Raw genomic sequence first — 23,860 nt, 5'->3', positions numbered from 1 at the left:
ACACGGAACGGACCAATGAACCGCGGAGTCAACTTGCGAGAAGCTGTCGTAAGGGGAAGGTTACGAGTGGAAAGCCACACTCTCTGACCGCGACAATACCTAGGACTCCTAATCCTACGTTTATTGGCGGCTCTCACAGTCTGCGCCCTGTAACGGCAAAGTGCAGACCTGACCCTCCTCCAGGTGCGCTCACAACGTTGGACAAAAGCCTGAGCGGAGGGAACGCTGGACTCGGCGAGCTGGGACGAGAACAGAGGAGACTGGTACCCAAGACTACTCTGAAACGGAGATAGCCCGGTAGCAGACGAAGGAAGCGAGTTGTGAGCGTATTCTGCCCAGGGGAGCTGTTCTGCCCAAGACGCAGGGTTTCGAAAAGAAAGGCTGCGTAATATGCGACCAATCGTCTGATTGGCCCTTTCTGCTTGACCGTTAGACTGGGGATGAAAACCGGAAGAGAGACTGACGGAAGCATCAATCAAACGACAGAACTCCCTCCAAAACTGTGACGTGAATTGCGGGCCTCTGTCTGAAACGGCGTCTAACGGGAGGCCATGAATTCTGAACACATTCTCAATGATGATTTGTGCCGTCTCCTTAGCGGAAGGAAGCTTAGCGAGGGGAATGAAATGTGCCGCCTTAGAGAACCTATCGACAACCGTAAGAATCACAGTCTTCCCCGCAGACGAAGGCAGACCGGTAATAAAGTCTAAGGCGATGTGAGACCATGGTCGAGAAGGAATGGGAAGCGGTCTGAGACGACCGGCAGGAGGAGAGTTACCTGACTTAGTCTGCGCGCAGTCCGAACAAGCAGCCACGAAACGGCGCGTGTCACGCTCCTGAGTAGGCCACCAAAACCGCTGGCGAATAGAAGCAAGCGTACCCCGAACGCCGGGGTGGCCAGCTAACTTGGCAGAGTGAGCCCACTGAAGAACAGCCAGACGAGTAGAGACAGGAACGAAAAGAAGGTTACTAGGACAAGCGCGCGGCGACGCAGTGTGAGTGAGTGCTTGCTTTACCTGTCTCTCAATTCCCCAGACAGTCAACCCGACAACACGCCCTTCAGGGAGAATCCCCTCGGGGTCGGTAGAAACCACAGAAGAACTAAAGAGACGGGATAAGGCATCAGGCTTGGTGTTCTTATTTCCCGGGCGATAAGAAATCACAAACTCGAAACGAGCGAAAAACAACGCCCAAAGAGCTTGATGTGCATTAAGTCGTTTGGCAGAACGGATGTACTCAAGGTTCTTATGGTCAGTCCAAACGACAAAAGGGACGGTCGCCCCCTCCAACCACTGTCGCCATTCGCCTTGGGCTAAGCGGATGGCGAGCAGTTCGCGGTTACCCACATCATAGTTGCGTTCCGATGGCGACAGGCGATGTGAAAAATAAGCGCAAGGATGGACCTTATCGTCAGAATGGAAGCGCTGGGACAGAATGGCTCCCACGCCCACCTCTGAAGCGTCAACCTCGACAATTAATTGTTTAGTGACGTCAGGAGTAACAAGGATAGGAGCGGATGTAAAACGCTTCTTGAGGAGATCTCTAAAAAGCTCTCGTGCCGTCCCTGGGCTGGGTGGGGAACCGGACCATTTAAAGCACGTCTTGACAGAAGTAAGAGCTGTGAGAGGGGCAGCCACTCCTGACCGAAATTACGAATGAAACGTCCCGATAGAAATTAGCGAAACCGAGAAAGCGCTGCAACTCGACACGTGACTTAGGAACGGGCCAATCGCTGACAGCCTGGACCTTAGCGGGATCCATCTGAATGCCTTCAGCGGAAATAACAGAACCGAGAAATGTGACAGAGGAGACATGAAAGGCGCACTTCTCAGCCTTCACGTAGAGACAATTCTCTAAAAGGCGCTGGAGTACACGTCGAACGTGCTGAACATGAATCTCGAGTGACGGTGAAAAAATCAGGATATCGTCAAGGTAAACGAAAACAAAGATGTTCAGCATGTCTCTCAGTACATCATTAACTAATGCCTGAAAGACAGCTGAGCATTAGCGAGACCGAACGGCAGAACCCGGTATTCAAAATGCCCTAACGGAGTGTTAAACGCCGTTTTCCACTCGTCCCCCTCTCTGATGCGCACGAGATGGTAAGCGTTACAGAAGGTCCAACTTAGTAAAGAACCTGGCTCCCTGCAGAATCTCGAAGGCTGACGCCACATAATTGTTTGCTGTTTGGGGAAGCGGATAACGATTCTTAACCGTTATGTCATTCAGCCCTCGATAATCCACGCAGGGGCGCAGAGTACCGTCCTTCTTCTTAACAAAAAAACCCCGCTCCGGCGGGAGAGGAAGAAGGCACCACGGTGGTAAGGCGTCCGAGAGAAACAGACAGATAATCCTCGAGAGCCTTACGTTCGGGAGCCGACAGAGTATAGTCTACCCCGAGGGGGAGTGGTCCCCGGAAGGAGATCAATACAACAATCATACGACCGGTGAGGAGGAAGGGAGTTGGCTCTGGACCGACTGAAGACCGTGCGCAGATCATGATATTCCTCCGGCACTCCTGTCAAATCACCAGGTTCCTCCTGAGAAGTGGGGACAGAAGAAACAGGAGGGATAGCAGACATTAAACACTTCACATGACAAGAAACGTTCCAGGATAGGATAGAATTACTAGACCAATTAATAGAAGGATTATGACATACTAGCCAGGGATGACCCAAAACAACAGGTGTAAAAGGTGAACGAAAAATCAAAAAGGAAATGGTCTCACTGTGGTTACCAGATATTGTGAGGGTTAAAGGTAGTGTCTCACATCTGATACTGGGGAGAAGACTACCATCTAAGGCGGACATGGGCGTGGGCTTCCCTAAATGTCTGAGAGGAATGTCATGTTTCCGAGCCCATGCTTCATCCATAAAACAACCCTCAGCCCCAGAGTCTATCAAGGCACTGCAGGAAGCAGCCGAACAGGTCCAGCGTAGATGGACCGACAAGGTAGTACAGGATCTTGATGGAGAGACCTGAGTAGTAGCGCTCACCAGTAGCCCTCCGCTTACTGATGAGCTCTGGCTTTTACTGGACATGAAATGACAAAATGTCCAGCAGAACCGCAATAGAGGCAAAGGCGGTTGGTGATTCTCCGTTCCCTCTCCTTAGTCGAGATGCGAATACCTCCCAGCTGCATGGGCTCAGTCTCTGAGCCAGTGGGAGGAGATGGTTGAGATGCGGAGAGGGGGAACACCGTTAACGCGAGCTCTCTTCCACGAGCTCGGTGGCGAAGATCTATCCGTCGTTCTTTGTGGATGGCGAGTGCAATCAAAGAGTCCACGCTGGAAGGAACCTCCCGGGAGAGAATCTCATCTTTAACCTCAGCGTGGAGTCCCTCCAGAAAACGAGCGAGCAACGCCGGCTCGTTCCAGTCACTGGAGGCAGCAAGAGTGCGAAACTCTATAGAGTAATCCGTTATGGATCGATCACCTTGACATAGGGAAGCCAGGGCCCTGGAAGCCTCCTTCCCAAAAACTGAACGTTCAAAAACCCGTATCATCTCCTCTTTAAAGTTCTGATAATCGTTAGTACACTCAGCCCTTGCCTCCCAGATAGCTGTGCCCCACTCCCGAGCCCGACCAGTAAGGAGTGATATGACGTAGGCGATCCGAGCTCTCTCTCTTGAGTATGTGTTGGGCTGAGAGAGAACACAATATCACACTGGGTGAGAAAGGAGCGGCACTCAGTGGGCTGCCCAGAGTAACATGGTGGGTTATTAACCCTAGGTTCCGGAGACTCGGAAGACCAGGAAGTAGCTGGTGGCACGAGACGAAGACTCTGAAACTGTCCTGAGAGGTCGGAGACCTGAGCGGCCAGGGTCTCAACGGCATGACGAGCAGCAGACAATTCCTGCTCGTGTCTGCCGAGCATTGCTCCCTGGATCTCGACGGCAGTGTTGCGAGAATCCGTAGTCGTTGGGTCCATTCTTGGTCGGATCCTTCTGTTATGCTGGTGAATGAGGACCCAAAAGCGACTTAACAGAAACAGAGTCTTTATTCCAGTCTTAAACAAAAAACGATAATCCTGGATATATCTTAGGTAAATACAAAACAGGAAAACTGAAATCCTCTCGTCAGTAGAGAGGAACGACTGGAGACGCGACCACAGACTGCAGGTCGCTTCGGGAAGGCACAGGCCGTAGCTGACATAGACACCTGCTCACACGCAGCATCTGAAGAAGGCAAAAACACGACAGGGCGGAACAAGGACACAGAACAGCAAACATCAAACAAGGATCCGACAAGGACAGAAGCGGAAAACAGAGGGAGAAATAGGGACTCTAATCAGAGGGCAAAATAGGGGACAGGTGTGAAAGAGTAAATGAGGTAGTTAGGAGAATGAGGAACAGCTGGGAGCAGGAACGGAACGATAGAGAGAGAGGGAGAGAGAGGGAGAGAGGGAGGGGGAGAGAGAGGGAGAGAGGGAGGGGGAGAGAGAGGGATAGAAAGAGGGAAAGAACCTAATAAGACCAGCAGAGGGAAACGAATAGAAGGGAAGCACAGGGACAAGACATGATAATCAATGACAAAACATGACAGTAATACCATTTCATATTTTTAACAAGAGTATTAGTTAGTATATTACATTTACGCAAATCATGAATGCTTTAAAAAATATCTATACATTTATTACTTTCCAAATAAACCTTATATTTCCATGAGAAAAACACCACTACCCCCCTCCCCATAGTGATCGACTATCGAGGATCGCTATGGGGCGCAATCGATGTAGGAGTCGGGTTTATCCGAGCATTCTGACCTAACAACAGCAGTCAAGCACACAAGCTAACTGGCTGACGTTGGCTAGCTTGCTAGCTACTTCTAGATACAAAAGAGAGAACAGCTCACTCTGACCATTTTACTCACCCTAGCAGATCTGGTTAGGCTGTTTTCATGTTATCCAGAGTGTTGGTGACTGCAACTGTGCTGCAGGCAACAATTTAATTATGCTTTTTTGCCAACGTTTATTGACACCGGCCATATTCAACAGGTGTACTCTGAAATCAGAGTAGATAGCCAGAGCGAATTTACCAGTGACAGTTGTCACTGACATCAAATCAAATCAAATCAAATTCATTTATATAGCCCTTCGTACATCAGCTGATATCTCAAAGTGCTGTACAGAAACCCAGCCTAAAACCCCAAACAGCAAACAATGCAGGTGTAAAAGCACGGTGGCTAGGAAAAACTCCCTAGAAAGGCCAAAACCTAGGAAGAAACCTAGAGAGGAACCGGGCTATGTGGGGTGGCCAGTCCTCTTCTGGCTGTGCCGGGTAGAGATTATAACAGAACATGACATCATAAACATTTTCCTGAAATAGTTACTTGCATAGTGGAGTCTTTCGTTTAGACATGTAGCTAGTTAGCTAAACATTGAACCATAATCCCAACTCATAATATTACTACTATTCCTAGAAGATGAAAATGTCCCAGTTTTTCCATGGCCTGCATACTGACCAGACATGTCAACCATTGAGCGTGTTCCAGTTCCCGTCAATATTCAACAACTTCGCACAGCCATTGATGAGGAGTGGGACAACATTAAACAGGCCACAATCAATAGCCTTTTCAACTCTATGCTAAGGAGATGTGTCACGCTGGATGAGGCAAGTGGTGGTTACACCAGAGACAGACTATTTTTCTGGTCCACACCCCTAGTTGGCAGTATATCTACAGAAGCAGACATTATGTGTGTGTGTGTGTGTGTGTGTGTGTGTGTGTGTGTGTGTGTGTGTGTGTGTGTGTGTGTGTGTGTGTGTGTGTGTGTGTGTGTGTGTGTGTGTGTGTGTGTGTGTGTGTGTGTGTGTGTGTGTGTGTGTGTGTGTGTGTGTGTGTGTGTGTGTGTGTGTGTGTGTGTGTGTCCATGCATCCACATGTTCTATCCACTACATGTCAAACCTCACACAGTATTTACATATGAAAACCACTAAAATCAATACAGACACAGAGGGGGTTGACAGCATAGAAAATCAATGTTGCCAAACACTCATTACATTCAGCAAGACAGGGATGAGGAAAGGTCCAAGGCACAAGGCCGATCTGTACTGTACTGACCGAAGGTCCCTATCAATTGACCAGACAATCAAGTCATGGCATACTACAGGCCACTAGGGAGTCATTACCATTACGAAAGTGCCACCTTTATCGACTCCAATGAGCCATGGCTGTCGCTAGTGTCGCTAAAAGGATTTTGCAGAGTCACAGTGAATTAGGACTCAAAATGGCACCGGACTCTTTTCGCTCCTTGTCACGGAATATTGAGTGGTGGTTTTTGGGATGGCTCTTTGGCGCTCAGCATGAACTCATGCAATATCAGGGGCACAGGGGAGGTGGGGTACAGATGCGGAGGGGCGGGTGGATTGCTAGACAGGTGGAAGAGGGGAGAGGCGATGGGTCAGAGGAATGGAGAGATAGAGGGGTCATAGGCATAGATGAATAGCAGGATTTTGGGGTTAATTTTTCTAAATTTAGTTTCAGCGCGTACTGTTATGTCTTGAGATTGATCTTTTCCCCGCAATGGCTTTTTAAATGTATTTATTTGTTTGTGCTATTAACTACTTTTCTCATTAATTAAATGTTCTCAGTGAACAATGTTAACAGAGACATCTGTTCATCAAAATCTAACCGCCAAGTCACATTTGCAAATAAAATCCTCTTTCACTAGTCATCTCTGTCTCTCTCTTTCTCCTCCTTTTCCCATTCCTATCTCTCTCTCTGGTGAGCGATCAATGGTTATCATCTGCTGAGCGCGGTGACGGAGACCGAGACAGAGACTGCTGCAAGCCCATTCCAAGTCGATGGCACTTTTTCATCAAGGTTGACACCAGCCTAAACAAAGCAGACCCATTTCCCTGCCACCACAAACACATTATCCTGTCCATAATGGGCCTGCCTGTATGAAAGGGAAGCTGGAGGAACAAAATGGAGTTTCACATTATAAGAATCACTAACTCTCTGGTCCACTTCTTTCTCTTTCCCTTTCATTCAACTTTTCTCGGAGGCCATGGCGTCTTTATAAACCAACGCATTTGACTTTTGTTGGATGTTGAATTCAGAATGATGATAATAGCGTTGCTCCCATCTGTCCTTCTGTCCATTCAGCTATCCATCCATCTGTCCCTACACCATCCATCCATCTACCTATTAATCTGTGGGTGAGATGTGTTTGTGTGTACGTGCTTGCGTGTGTGCCTTTGTGGGTTCACATATGTGTGTGTGTTTGCGTGCGTGCACATGTGTACGTGTGTCTCTGTGTGTTGTTTTGTTTTGGCGCACCTGTTGTTTCATCAAATGAATAAATGATGGCGGTGCGCTGGAGTGGAAAGCATAACGAATGGCTAGGAGAAAAGGCAATTTAGGAAGAATTGCACAGGCTGCATGGCCAAGGAACGGAATGGGTTTTTACTGTGAAGTATAACCAATGCATTACAAAACGCATTACCAGAGCTTTATTGAAAAAGCCAAGTACCCCTCTCTCCCCTTTCTGAACATGGCCTGCATTAACTCGGCCTACATGCTTAGGTACTCAAAGTCACTTTCAAAAAAGTCAGAGAAGAGCTGGTTTCACTGAGAAGGCCACACAAGCAGAAGTGAGAAGAAAAGGACAGTGATAGGTGGTATGTTTTTCTGTTCAAACAATGGGATTGTAGACACACTGCTCAGGGTCACAGTGGAGTATTACAGTATTGGACCAATGGGATTGTAGACACACTGCTCAGGGTCACAGGGGAGTATTACATTATTGAACCATCACAACCCACTTTAACAACACACTCTGCCATTCCTGACTCCCCTTATTGTCATCCCTCTTCCATGATTTACAGGACAAACATACAGCTAATTCTGCAATACCTGACTAACCTCCTCTTACATGGCTAACCTAGGCCTATCTAAGCTGACCCTGACTTAAATGATTTGTGCTCTGGGGCAATCAATGTTAGCCCTAACCTCTGGAAACAAGTCACCTACAGCTTCAAATGCTTCCCCTGACCCAAGATGGTTACGCTATGGCCAGGTGAAGCGTTCCATAAATCGCAGACAGCATACTTACCCTGGCTCGTCAATACAAGCACTGACCCCCTCTAAAACACATGCTGCTGACATGGAATCAGTGGGCTTCGTTCTAATCCCCTATGGACACGTAGCTTCCCAAACCACAGAAATGCAAGCCTCATGTAACCCCAACTGGACCACAGCAGTCGTTCTCCCCTTGAGAGGCTTACGCTGACCATCGCTATGCTCAGTGCCCAGAACCTTATTAGGCTCACCATGGTCACACTCTCCTGTGTACTGTAAGACCATACTCGCAGCCCTTCGCTTTAAGCTTACCCAGGACCCTCCAACACACACACACACACACACACACACACACACACACACACACACACACACACACACACACACACACACACACACACACACACACACACACACACACACACACACACACACACACACACACACACACACACACACACACTACCTAGAGCCCGATAAGGCTTACTGTGACTCCCTTCAGACAGTAGACACACTGTCCTGGGCACTGAACTGATTGGCAGGCTCAGAGGCTCAGTAATGGGAAGAAGAAGGCTGGACCCCATTTCTCCATTTAGGCATTCCTCAGCCTGGTTCTGTCTTTATCTGACAGAGCTGTTCCCAGGGACTTCTGCAACAGACAGATACTCATTCACTGTGTGTGTGTGCGCATTGTACACACGCATTTGTGTATAACCCCCTCAGATCTGATTTGGGGTTATATAAACACAATTCTAATGGTGACTGCTGTGCTTTTGTGGGCCTGCTCTGCGCTGGAGATAGCGTTCTCTGAATTTTCTCTGTGAATACTTTTATTCCAATACCACCTCTCCTCAAGCAGTCCTGGCTCACACCACATCACTTTTTATTTTTTTCAAAATAAAACAAGTCCTTTCATGTGCTGCTTTCATTTCGCCTTGTGCACTTTTGTCCTCATACATTATCAAATTGCCTGGGAAAATCACATTTTCTCTCACTTCAGAGGAAACCTTGTAATTAAAAGGACTGTGTATCAATGAGCGAATCATCAATGGTGATCATCAGGCTTGAATATACATCATGTATTTAAATGTTGTTAAAATGGACTGATTAGGCATGTTTTTTTCTCTCCTGGATACTACTCTGAAAAACTAGCTTTGCCTATCAGGAATATCAGTCATGGAAAATAACAACCTTTATCCCGTCATTAAAGGGATGGGAAACCATATCCAAGTCTAGGACAAAAAGGCTTCTGGTTTTACCCCCAAGCCGTAAGACTCCTTAACAGGTAATCAAATGGCTACCTGGACTATTTGCATTGTGTTCCCCTCTAACCCCTCTTTTACGCTACTGCTACTCTCTGTTCATCATATATGCATAGTCACTTTAACCATATCTACATGTACATACTACCTAAATCAGCCTGACTAACCGGTGTCTGTATGTAGCCTCGCAACTTTTATAGCCTCGCTACTGTATATAGCCTGTCTTTTTACTGTTGTTTTATTTATTTACCTACCTATTGTTCACCTAATACCTTTTTTGCACTATTGGTTAGAGCCTGTAAGTAAGCATTTCACTGTAAGGTCTTCACCTGTTGTATTCGGCGCACGTGACAAATAAACTTTGATTTGATATCTTGTTGCTAAGGTGCGGATTTTTAAGACCGAGCTCGCTGACTTTCATCCCGAAAGCAAAGAACCCTGGAACTTCTCTTCACTCATATGAGTCCGATCAACCAATCTCTGCCATGTGCAATCTGTTAAGAGCCTACTTTATAATGTCTTCCCATCTTACATACTCTAGAACATGTGCCCAACTCATTCCACAGAGTGTCTGCTGGGTTTCGCTCCTCCTTTGTATATGATTGATGAATTAAGGTCACTGATTAGTAAGGAACTCCCCTCACCAGATTGTCTAGGTCTTCATTTAAGGGACAAAACAAAAACCAGCAGACACTAGGCCCTCCATGGAATGAGCTTGACACCCCGGCTCAAGAATGTCTTCCCATGCTACACTCCTTGATAAGTCTGATCCTTCTCAGACACATCACTTTGTCTTACTTAGGGAATCCGTCCTTTATCCACCGTGAGATTGGTGAGGCAGCTAGAGTTAGCAGCATTCAGCCTCCTCTCTGTCTTATAGAACTTGGCACTAACTGCAGCACTGCAGCTTTGGAAAAATGGTTAAGAACTTCTGATCATTTTGTTGTGTAGTTTTCCTCTTTCCACCTGGAACCACTTACCAGTATGTGCAGTGGGGAACCCTTCAGAGAAGGCTTAAGCATCTACACAAATGTTTCATTTTAATTTCATATTTTCAATAATATTCTAATTGTTTTATTATTTTCAATATTATCCTGATTTAATAACTTCAATTTTTGTCTTTGAAAGGAAAGGGTGAACACTGAAGAGAAAAACGTATTCAATCAGGATTTTTCTTTGGAGGTCTCTGGGGAGATACATCTAGCTAGCTAGCTTGGCGCTCAGAAGCTAGATTAAAGGCATCTGCTATTCAACTGTATAAGGGCAGAATTTTGCAGTGACAACGGACTAAACCAATTACATTTTGACTTACAATGGGTGGGACCGTTTTAACATAAACGTATGGAAACTTCCACCTTCTTTAAGGCCGACAGGTCATTTGCACAACAGCAAGCACTAGTTTTCCCATGGTCTAGCTAGCTAACTTTTCTCGTAGGCTAGTGTGCAGTGGCTGCAGCAGGTGTTAATTAACGAAGAGGATATTGTTGTCAATTTGTTAGCTTCGCCCTATTAAATTTGAATTTTCATCAATAAGTTCAGTTTCTTTGTGTGCGGAACATGACAAATATGTTTGAAAGGGGAAGTACTAGTTGTACATTTCAATTGGGAAATGCTTAGCCTAATGGTTGGGGTTTTGTATTCTTATGATTGGGACCTACTGCCTTATTATGTCTGAGTGAATGTGCTTTTCCTAAAAGTGTGCTTTCCTACATGGAGTTCGCTGCATATTACAGTCGCTGTCCATTCAGCATCACAAACTTGTCACACTCATATCCTTTGATGTGTCACTGTTATTGTTACACTTTTGCTGAGTGTGCTAGTGATGGCGTTAGGCTACAATAGGATGTGTAAGCAGTGTGGTTGAGGTTGCTGGTAGCATTATCCATGCTGGTGCTGTCTTACTGTACCCAGGAGAGTGTGACCATGGTGAGGCTTTGGTAAGCCTAATAAGGTCCATCAGATGACCTGGCCACCACAATCACCCGACCTCAACGCAATTGAGATGATTTGGGATGAGTTGGACTGCTAAGTGAAGGAAAAGCAGCCAAGTGCTCACAAGTGCTCAGCATATGTGGGAACTCCTTCAACTGTTGGAAAATCATTCCAGGTGAAGCTGGTTGAGAGAATGCCAAGAGTGTGCAAAGCTGTCATCAAGGCAAAAGGTGGCTACTTTGAAGAATCTCAAATCTAAAACATATTTAGATTTGTTTAACACTTGTTTAGATATTTCCTGATTCCATATGTGTTCAAATTAAATGTTATTTGTCACACGCGCAAAATACAACAGTTGTAGACCTTACGGTGAAATGCTTACTTACAAGCTCTTAAACCAACAGTGCAGTTAAGAAAAATATGTGTTAAGTAAAAATAAAATTGAATTAACAACTAATTAAACAGCAGCAGTAAAATAACAATAGTGAGGATATATACAGTACAGGTGGTACCGGTACAGAGTCCATGTGCGGGGGCACCGGTTATAGGGCAAAGAGTGTAAAGCTAATCCTGTCATCTGGGCAGGACCCACTAATTTAATACGTACTGACAAAAAATAAATACCACATTATCCCTGTCAATAGTCGGAGTTGGACGATGACAGAGCACCGTGCCCCATTTGTGGCTCTGCACTTTCACCGGATGTTTGTTTGAGACAATGCATTTCTGAACATAACGCGCCAATATAAACTGAGATTTTTGGATATAAATATGCCTTTTTGAAATCGGACACTGTGGTTGGATTTAGAAGAAGTTGATCTTTAAAATCTTGTATTATACTTGTATGGTTGAGGAATTTTAATTATGGGATTTCTGTTGTTTTGAATTTGGTGCCCTGCAATTTCACTGGCTGTTGTTGAGGTGGGACGCTTGTACCAGAGAGGTTAAAGCATTAAAGAAGGTCTAAAGGGGCATTGCGTTTAACAATCAAACCAACAACTGTCATTGTAAATTGAGTGAACTAAAAGTGAATGATGACGGATTAAATCCCAAATTAGACCCCACTGGAGAGGGCAAAGGAGCATTTAAATTCACTTTGTGCAGCCCCAAGAGGCAAACTTAGAGTGTGTACACGCAAAATTAATGACGTAAAAGTCCTTCTTGTTGATGGAGGAAACGTTGAAACTGTGAATGAAGGTCTTGAAGTATTTGATGCTGTTCTCAATTACTTTAAGAATGCTAATGAATCTGTGCTAGAGCTAGTCACAAAAGAGGAACAGGAAAATGAGCATGAACTATTATCAACCAAGAATGAGGACCAACCAAGAATGAGGAACATTTCCTGAAAGAGGTGGAAATATGGAAAAAAGCTGAAGTTGAGCCACAAATGCTCATTGAACCACACGACAGCATTTCCAATGTGTCAAAAATATAAAGTAAAACAAAGTATTCTAAGACTGCTTCCTCAGTGTCCTCTGCACGCCTAAAAGCTGAGGCAGAACGAGCAGCTCTACTAGTTCGCCAAGCATCATTACAGGACAAGCATGCATTGGGACTGGAGAAAGCTCAACTGAATGTTAGGATGGAAAAAATGACACTGGAAACGAACATAGCAGCATATAATGCCAGACTGAAGGTCCTGGAGAGTGTTGAGTCAACTTCTCAATCCCATGCTGTGGCAGCCCACATACTAAGCCAAGAAGAGGGAATGAACACATATTTTGGCAAACAGGAACCTGAGGTCTATGATGAACTTGAACCATCACCTGTTGAGTTTGCTGTATTAGGTGCAGTTCCAAAGACCCCATTACAATGAGTTTTACAACAACCGACAACAAAGCCATCAAAACCTATTCAGAAAACAGTCATAAACCACACCCTTCAGCAGCCAACAGCAAGGTCTAGCAATCAACACAGAATCAAAACTATCACACATAATACCAGCCATGATAACCTCTACTGTCATGCAAAGGCAGAATGAAATTGCTGACCACCTTGTAATACAGCACAAACAGGCCCCACTCCATGTTAGGGAGATACCTATGTTTGATGGTGATCCTCTAAACTTTAGGCCTTTCATGCATGCATTTGAGCATAGTATAGAAGATAAGACAAGCAGTCACCAGGATAGGCTCTATTACCTGGAACAGTACACCTCTGGTCAGCCCAAGGATCTGGTCCGTAGTTATCTGCATATGGAAGCCAGAAGAGGCTATGCAGAGGCTAAGAGGAACACTTTTGCAATGACATCAGTCACCACTGCTTACATGGAAAAAGTTTGGAACTGGGCAAACATCAAACCAGATGATGGAAAGGGACTGGGTGGCTATGCACTCTCTAAGAGAATGCTGTAATGCTATGCAAGGCCTACAATACATGGAATAGCTTAATCTTCCCTACAACATAAAGTTGATCATGTCAAAACTTCACTACAAAGTAAGGGAAAAATGGTCTACAGCAAGTGATATTTTAAAGAGAAGCCACCTGAGGCCCCAGTTCAGTGACCTTGTGACGTTCATGGTAAAACCGGCCAAAATATTGCAGTATCCGTTGTATGGAGATATTCAAGATCCCCTGTCCAACAAAACGTTTTAAAAAACCATAACAGCAGCTGACTTTAAACAGCAGTTCAAGTCCAAGCGTAGGGGCAGCAGCTTTGCCACTGTAGTAGCTGTAGTGGCAGATTGCGACTCTGAAAAACCTCTAAAAGAACAAACATTCAAAGTAGAATGAGACCAGGCATCTACCCTTCTGATGCTCCCAGTATCTCATGTGTATTTTGTGCTGGTGAGCATTTATTGGTTGGCTGACAACAAGTGAAGGCACAGCCACACAAATTCAAAGTTGGGTTTCTGAGATTAAAAGGCCTTTGTTTTGGCTGTTTGATGAGAGGACACTTAAGCAAAGATGGTAAAAGAAGGATGACCTGTCAGAGCTTTCAAAGAAAGCACCCCACTATCCTCCACATTGAAGGAAGAGAGAGACTTAGATCTCAAAAGGCAGATATGAGTGGTGGAGCAGTAAAGTGGGAGGAGACTGTCAGCAGTGCTCTTGTTTCACTGGAAGCTGGTGAAGATACCAGGGCCAGTGCAGATTGTGCACTTGCAATTGTGCAAGTAAAGATGGCAAATGGAAGCAAGTCTGTGTTAACCTATGCGTTTCTCGATTATGGTTGCTCAGAAACATTTTGTAAGGAGAGACTCATGAGGCAGCTGAAAGCTAAAGGCAGTGAGACTGAAATTCTGCTATGCACAATGGGGCAGAAGAGTCCTACCAAGAGCTTGAAATATCTGGATTAGAGATTGGCAATGTGGAAGGCAACATATTTCTTGCTTTACCAAAGGTCTACACCCAGAATAAGATCCCAGTGGCAAGAGAGAACATTCCCACTCAGAAAGATCTCAAAAGTTGGCCATACCTGAAAGAGGTTCAGTTGAAGGAGATTGATGCCGACGTCGAAACTCCTGATTGGCGTAAAAGCTCCAAAGGAAATGGAACCCTGGCAAATCGGAAATAGCCAAGGCAACAGATCGTATGCAGTGAAACCCCTCTTTGGATAGGTGAGGAACGGTCCTCTTAACAATTGTACCATGGCAGAAGAATCTGGTCGTCTTAAGGTTGATGGCTAATCGTATCTCAATGGCCGACCTGGGTGTTCTTCTTGTAAATCAGTACAACCATGACTTCTCAGAGAGAGTATGAAGAGAAATGAGATGTCAGCTGAGGATTGTAAGTTTATGGTTCAAGCTCCATAACCCTCAAAGACCGTCACTACTACTTACCATTGCCCTTCGCAACAAAGATGTAGTCCTGCCAAACAATCGTGTCATGGCAGAGCAGCGGGCTCTAAATATTAACAGGAAGTTCAAGAAGGACGAAGGTTACGCTACAGAGTACAAAGGCTTCATGGAAGAGGTGATAACAAAAGGTTACGTCAAGAAGGTACTACAAGAACAGCTCCTCAGAGAGAAAGGCAAGGTATGGTACATACCACACCATGGCATTCATCATAAGCACAAAGGAACAATACGAGTGGGTTGAAATTGACCAAGTGGGTCAGCAACAGCCGCGTTGTGCCGGTTTCTATCTCTGATGAACACAAAGCCATGCAGATAAATGAACTGGACCTGGAAAGAGAAAATCAGCCTGTTGAAAGAGCACTTGGAGTCTGATGGAATGTTGAAAGTTATGCGTTTACCTTCCGAGTCAGTCAAGAAGAGGTATTCTCTCAACATTCAGCTCTATTTATGATCCATTAGGTTCTCTTGCCCCATTCGTGTTAAAGGGAAAGCAGATTCTTCAAGCCCTCTGCAAGTGTGGCTGGGACGAAGTCATCCCCGAAGAACCCTCTATTTCATGGAAGAGATGGCTCTCAGAGCTGGACCAAACTGAAGAGACTTCTTCTACAGTTAAGCCAGAAAAGGAAAGTTCCCACAAAAACTGATTCAGGATCAGATCAAAGTTTTAGAAACTCACTGAAGGAACAAATTTCCAAGTTCAAACTGATGTTTGGAAAAGAAAGTCTGTCTGTAGATGACCTAGATGAAGCAGAAAAGGTATTTGTTCGATTTGAGCATCGACATAACTTCTTGAGGTACTTTTGGATAAATAACGTGCCCAATATCAACTTCCTGCTACTCATGCCAGGAATATAAGATATGCATATTATTAGTAGATTTGGATAGAAAACACTGAAGTTTCTAAAACTGTTTGAATCATGTCTGTGAGTATAACAGCACTTATGTAGCAGAGTTCTCATTGGCAAATTATATTTCTTAGGAACCTGTTTTCAGTTCCTACCACTTCCACTGGATGTCACCAGTCTTTTTGCATTTGTTTGAGGTTATTCATTTGTGCAATGAAGAAGTAGGCTATCTAGGAACTGGGTAACACTGTTGAGAGTTGCGCAAGACGTGAAAAGTAGCGTTGGTTTGTTGTCTTCCTGTATTGAACTCAGATAGACTCGTCTACAATTTGACCGATTATTAACGTTTAAAAATACCTAAAGTTGTATTACAAAAGTAGTTTGAAATATTTTGGCAAAGTTTATAGGCAACTTTTGAAATATTTTGTAGTGATGTTGCGTTTTTGGAAGCTGTTTTTTTCTGGATCAAACACGTCAAATACATGGACATACAGTATATGGACGGAATTAATCGAACAAAAGGACCAATTGTGATGTTTATGGGACATATTGGACTGCCAACAAAAGAAGCTCGTCAAAGGCAATGCATGTTTTATATTTGATTTCTGCAGGGTTGAAATATGCTACCCTATTTGTTTACTATTGGGCTATCATCAGATAATAGCTTCTTATGCTTTCGCCGAAACGCCTTTGTAGAATCTGACATGTTGGCTGGATTCACAACGAGTGTAGCTTTAATTGAGTATCTTACATGTGTGATTTAATGAAAGTTAGATTTTTATTTCATTTTTTAAAATTAGCCGTGCTGCATTTTCCCTGTTTCTTTTTTGCCCAAGTGTGACGCAACCGTCCCCGATACCATAAGAAGTTAAACAAGAAACTGCAGTAGTTGTGAAGGAAAACAATGTGCCAAGAGAAGCGACTCAATCTGTAAGCTTGATCCAATTGTTGACAATGGCATTCTGAGAGTAGGAGGAAGATTAACCCTCTAGGGTATGTGGGATGCTAGCGTCCCACCTGGCCAACATCCAGTGAGATGGCAGAGCGCCAAATTCAAATACAGAAATACTCATTGTAAAAATTCAGAAAAGGATACAACTATTTTAAATAGGTTTAAAGATGAACTTCTTGTGAACCCAACCACGGTGTCAGATTTTAAAAATGCTTTACGGCGAAAGCATACCTTACAATTATTTGAGATCATAGCCCAGCAGACAAATCATTACAAACAGTAACCAGCCAAGTAGAAGAGTTACACAAGTCAGAAATAGACATAAAATGTACGTACCTTTGATGATCTTCATATGATTGCACTCAGAAGACATTCATTTATTCAATAAATGTTCCTTTGGTTCAATAACATCTCTTACTCCCTCATTTTTCAGAATACAAGCCTGAAACAATTTCTAAAGACTGTTGACATCTAGTGGAAGGCATAGGAACTGCAATTTGCGTCCTAAGTCAATGGATACTGTAATGGCATTGAATAGAAAACTACAAACAAACAAAACATCCTACTTTCTGAACGGATTTTTCTCAGCGTTTCGCTTGCCAAATCAGTTCTGTTATACTCACAGACATTAGAGTGGTTTCTATTCAAATCCTATTTTATGAGCCTGAGTAGAAGGCAGTTTAATTTGGGCATGCTTTTCATCCAAAATTCCAAATGCTGACCCCTACCCTAGAGAAGTTAAAGCAAAGCTGCTATACATACGGAACTAAAGAATCTTATGATCCTGCCCAAAGACTCCTACATCTCCAGAATGATCTTAGTCCACATCCATGAGCAGATTGGCCACTCTGGGAGAGGTCACATGCTTTCTAGACTTTGCCAGCTTTAATGGATACCCTGTGCCAACTTCTTAGCAATGAAGATCCTTAACAACTTCTTAGGGCAGAAGTCCCGTTAATGGGATCAATATAACAACAGCCAGTGAAAGTGCAGGGCGCCAAATTCAAAACAACAGAAATCTCATAATTAAAATGCAATAATCCTCAATGTATCCAACATGTTGGAGACAACAGAAGACAGAAATAACATTATAAATATTCACTTACCTTTGATGATCTTCATCAGAATGCACTCCCAGGAATCCCAGTTCCACAATAAATGTTTGATTTGTTCAATAATGTACATCATTTATGTTGCGTACAAAAAAATCGGAGAGTGTGCTCCTAATCTGAGCTCATAACCTGTATAAAAGACACCTGGGAGCCAGAAATATTTCTGATTGAGAGGGGTCAAATACTTATTTCTCTCATTAAAATGCAAATCAATTTATAACATTTTTGATATGCATTTTTCTGGATTTTGTTGTTGTTATTCTGCCTCTCACTGTTCAAATAAACCTACCATTAAAATTATAGGCTGATAATTTCTATGTCAGTGGGCAAACGTACAAAATCAGCAGAGGATCAAATACTTTTCCCCTCACTATAAGAAGAATTAACCTTTTTGTTGCACCATATCCCTGGATCTCATTGAATGTTTTGGCCATTTGGAAACCTTGAATGTGGACTGTTTGCGTACGAAATAACCCCACTTTCAGGCTAAGGCAGTCCGCTTTCAGGCTAGGGCAGTGGCTATGGTAAAGAGGAATGGAAGCCACTACACCAGCTGTCTACTACCTTAGGTACAGATAACATGATCAGCAGAGATAGTACCATGTATGGTACTCAAGTTTTGATTGGTTTACAGTTTAGTTCTCAGTGGCGTTTTGAATGTCCAGCTAGTGAACATAAAAGCATTTAGAAAACAGTGCGAGAATTGACCTTGCCAACAAACGGAAATGTGTTCAGAAGAAATAAATATACACAATATGTCAAAGTCAGCTCCTCCCTTGACAGAGATCAATCATCTCGAAAACTAAATCACATGATTTGCTATGGCCCACCACCTATTTGGTACAATGTGTTGGAAGATTTTGTTTCCCCCACTGAAGTCCTAGGTCCAATATACAAAGTTCTCCGATAAGTTTGTCTGTTGAATGAATTTCAAGGTTGAAGATTGAGGTCGGAGAACTTTGATTCCATTCTTCCATCTCTAGCATGGGTGAATCTCAAAAGCATGAAGATAATCTGTAGCACTAACACCATTGGTAGCAAGTGGACAAACCATTATGTTAATATAGATTAATAACTATCTATAAATTATTTGCTCAGAACATTGATTGTGTGATGAAAAGCTATTTTAGTGAATTAAATTATTCACATTACATTTGATCACTTTAGACTGTGGAAAGCAACAAAATAAGGGTAGCTAGCGCAACACATGCTAATGACTTGATGGTTTCAAAATATGTTCTTTCTTCCTGCCACAAGGCATTCTGAGATTTGGAGTCCACTAGCATATCCACTACAACAGTAATATGTAAATTACTTACATCAGTAGCCATGAAGTGCTTTGAAAGGATGGTCATGGCTTACATAAACAGCATCCTCCCGGATACCCTAGACCTACTCCAATTCTCATACCACCCCAACAGATCCACAGATGATACAATCTTAATCACACTCAACACTGCCCTTTCCCACCTGGACAAAAGGAACACCTATGTGAGAATGCTGTTCATTGACTACAGCTCAGCGTTCAACACCATAGTGCCCACAAAGCTCATCACTAAGCTAAGGACCCTGGGACTAAACTAAATGCGTACGGCCCATCCAGGACCTATATAATATGCGATGTCAGAGGAAACCCCATAAAATTGTCAGAGACTCCAGTCACCCAAGTCGTAGACTGTTTTTTTCTGCTACCACACAGCAAGCGGTACCGAAACGCCAAGTCTAGGACCAAAAAGCTCCTTAACAGCTTCTACCCCCAAGCCATAAGACTGCTGAACAATTAATCAAATGGCCACCGGACTATTTACATTTACTTTGTACATTGCTGCTACTCACTGTTTATTACCTATGCATTGTCACTTCACGGCCTACAGGGAGGAGGTGAGGGCCCTCGGAGTGTGGTGTCAGGAAATAACCTCACACTCAACGTCAACAAAACTAAGGAGATGATTGTGGACTTCAGGAAACATCAGAGGGAACACCCCCCTATCCACATCGATGGAACAGTAGTGGAGAGGGTTGCAAGTTTTAAGTTCCTCGGCATACACATCACAGACAAACTGAATTGGTCCACCCACACAGACAGCATCCTGAAGAAGGCGCACAAGCGCCTCTTCAACCTCAAAAGGCTAAAGAAATTCGGCTTGTCACCAAAAGCACTCACAAACTACAGATGCACAATCGAGAGCATCCTGGCAGGCTGTATCACCGCCTAGTACGGCAACTGCTCCGCCCACAACCGTAAGGCTCTCCAGAGGGTAGTGAGGTCTGCACAACGCATCACCGGGGGCAAACTACCTGCCCTCCAGGACACCTACACCACCCGATGTTACAGGAAGGCCATAAAGATCATCAAGGACAACAACCACCCAAGCCACTGCCTGTTCACCCCGCTATCATCCAGAAGGCGAGGTCAGTACAGGTGCATCAAAACTGGGACAGAGAGACTGAAAAACAGCTTCTATCTCAAGGCCATTAGACTGTTAAACAGCCACCACTAACATTGAGTGCCAACACACTGACTCAACTCCAGCCACTTTAGTAATGGGAATTGATGGGAATTGATGTAAAATATATCACTAGCCACTTTAAACAATGCTACCTAATATAATGTTTACATACCTTACATTATTCATCTCATATGTATACGTATATACTGTACTCTATATCATCTACTGCATCTTTATGTAATACATGTATCACTAGCCACTTTAACTATGCCACTTTGTTTACATACTCATCTCATATGTATATACTGTACTCGATACCATCTACTGTATTTTGCCTATGCCGCTATGTACCATCACTCATTCATATATCTTTATGTACATATTCTTTATCCCCTTACACTGTATATAAGACAGTAGTTTTGGAATTGTTAGTTAGATTACTTGTTGGTTATTACTGCATTGTCGGAACTAGAAGCACAAGCATTTCGCTACACTCGCATTAACATCTGCTAACCATGTATATGTGACAAATACATTTTGATTTGATTTGATTTTACCTACATGTACAATAACCTGTACCCCCGCACACTGACTCGGTACCCTTGTATATAGCCTATGTGTTTTATTATTTTTACTTTAGTTTATTTGATAAATATTTTCTTACCTCCTCTTGAACTGCACTGTTGGTTAAGGGCTTGTACGTAATCATTTCATGGTAAGGTCGACACTTGTTTTCAGCGCATGTGACAAATAAAGTTTGATTTGATTTTAATATAATGCTATTTTATATGACAGATAAATAATATCTGTATATTATTCAATTTAAAATAACTCCACCATTTAACTGTAAAAGCCCAATGTTTCCACATTTCTATGAAATATATGACCTATATTTACTTACAATATGAGTGAATCATCCTCCTCTAGACTGCTGATTGACAAACTCATCCTCCTCTAGACTGCTGATTGACCAACTCATCCTCCTCTAGACTGCTGACTGACCAACTCATCCTCCTCTAGACTGCTGATTGACCAACTCATCCTCCTCTAGACTGCTGATTGACCAACTCATCCACCTCTAGACTGCTGATTGACCAAATCATCCTCCTCTAGACTGCTGATTGACCAACTCATCCTCCTCAGGGAGATGACTGCATTTTTAGTTTTAGTCTGATAGACAAAGCCCAAATACAATCAAAGTGACTAAATATGACATAAGAGGGTTAGAAAACGGCACATTTAAAAAAATTCCACTCGTTATAATTTCTCCGTTGTGATGATATAAAGGCTTTGTACTACTGTACAATGGGTTCAATTGAATCAGGCTATTCGGGACATTATTTGATTCACAGGTAGTGTGGAACTCGAGCAGCTGAATACATATATTAAATTGTATCACAGTATAACCTGCAATTTTCTCCTTCAGTGTTGTTAGAGCATGGCAGAGTGAGTCTATTGTGAGAGTGCATTATGGTAGGGATAATATAGCCTTGTAAAAAGCCCATGTCCAACAGTCGACAGTGTACCAGGTGAATACCCGACTGAAACTCGGGCATTATCACCTGGAACCAGCCAGAGAAAAGGCTTCTTTCACTGAAACCAAAACAGGGTTAGTTCACAGCAAGCATGCACGCGTATACGTACACATGGGGTTTCCGAGTAGCGTAGCGGTCTAAGGCACTGCATCTCAGTGCTAGAGGCATCACTATAGACCCTGGTTCGATTCCAGGCTGTATCACAACTGGCCGTGATTGGGAGTCCCATAGGGCTGGCGCACAATAGGCCCAGCGTCGTTCGGGTTAGGGTTTGGATGGGGTAGGTCTTCTTTGTAAATAAAGAATTGCTCTTAACTAACTTGCCGTGTTAAGTAAAAAATAATAATAATACATACATGTGTACACACACAATCCCATCACAATAGATTGAATGTAATGGATTGTTGATCGAGATGCCATTCATTAAGACAAATGCTCGTTGCCTTGCTTATCTTTGAAACACACAATGTAATTTGTTTGGACATCCTCGCAGTATATTGCCATACAGTCCGGGTGTTAGAGTGAAATATTTTTGACAACTGATCTCCCCATTCTAAATTACCACGATATGGTTCTCACACTGCATGAAAACATGAAACAGCCATCTCATGTATATTCCATTGCCCTGCTGGCTGGCATGGCATTGCATCAGGGGTGTTTTGCATGTGTTTACTTTAGGAGAGAGATCCTCCAGAAGCCAGGGGATCTCAGCCTTCCACAAAATTATGCGATGATAATGTGAGACTTCTCCTAAGAGAAACCAGCTATAAAGAGCAATAAAGGAATGCGCCTATCAGCTGTTCCATCAAGTAAATAAGTAGAGCGACTGGAACATTGTATATACAGTATAGTGCAAATTAATTGAGAGACCAGAGAGGAGAACCCCCCGGAGGATTCTGACCACTCAGAGACACAGCCAGGGGTGTGAAAGGTTGCTATATTGGTGGCGGAGGTATCGCTGAAGATACATTGTGTGGAAGGACCAGCAGAGAGCAGGCTGGGCTCACGGATAGTAGCCCAACAAGGCATGTGAGACAAGGTAACCAGAGGCAATTAAACAGATGACTGTACTAATGAGATTCTCTTTCCCCTATAAAAGAGAGGATGGAACCAGCAGAGGGGAAGAAGACAAACTATCTCTGTAGAATGGCTACCAAGAGAGGGGAGCTATCGAAGAAGATCCATTAAGATAAACTATCTCTGTAGAATGGCTACCAAGAGAGGGGAGCTATTGAAGAAGATCCATTAAGATAAACTATCTCTGTAGAATGGCTACCAAGAGAGGGGAGCTATCGAAGAAGATCCATTAAGATAAACTATCTCTGTAGAATGGCTACCAAGAGAGGGGAGCTATCGAAGAAGATCCATTAAGATAAACTATCTCTGTAGAATGGCTACCAAGAGAGGGGAGCTATCGAAGAAGATCCATTAAGATAAACTATCTCTGTAGAATGGCTACCAAGAGAGGGGAGCTATCGAAGAAGATCCATTAAGATAAACTATCTCTGTAGAATGGCTACCAAGAGAGGGGAGCTATCGAAGAAGATCCATTAAGATAAACTATCTCTGTAGAATGGCTACCAAGAGAGGGGAGCTATCGAAGAAGATCCATTAAGATAAACTATCTCTGTAGAATGGCTACCAAGAGAGGGGAGCTATCGAAGAAGATCCATTAAGATAAACTATCTCTGTAGAATGGCTACCAAGAGAGGGAGCTATCGAAGAAGATCCATTAAGATAAACTATCTCTGTAGAATGGCTATCCATTAAGATAAACTATCTCTGTAGAATGGAGAGGGAGCTATCGAAGAAGATCCATTAAGATAAACTATCTCTGCAGAATGGCTACCAAGAGAGGGGAGCTATCGAAGAAGATCCATTAAGATAAACTATCTCTGTAGAATGGCTACCAAGAGAGGGGAGCTATCGAAGAAGATCCATTAAGATAAAC

Source organism: Oncorhynchus gorbuscha, linkage group LG22, assembly GCF_021184085.1.
Source record: "Oncorhynchus gorbuscha isolate QuinsamMale2020 ecotype Even-year linkage group LG22, OgorEven_v1.0, whole genome shotgun sequence".
Lineage (NCBI taxonomy): Eukaryota > Metazoa > Chordata > Actinopteri > Salmoniformes > Salmonidae > Oncorhynchus > Oncorhynchus gorbuscha.
The sequence above is the reverse complement of the archived record's forward strand: the minus strand, read 5'-3'. Positions refer to the sequence as shown.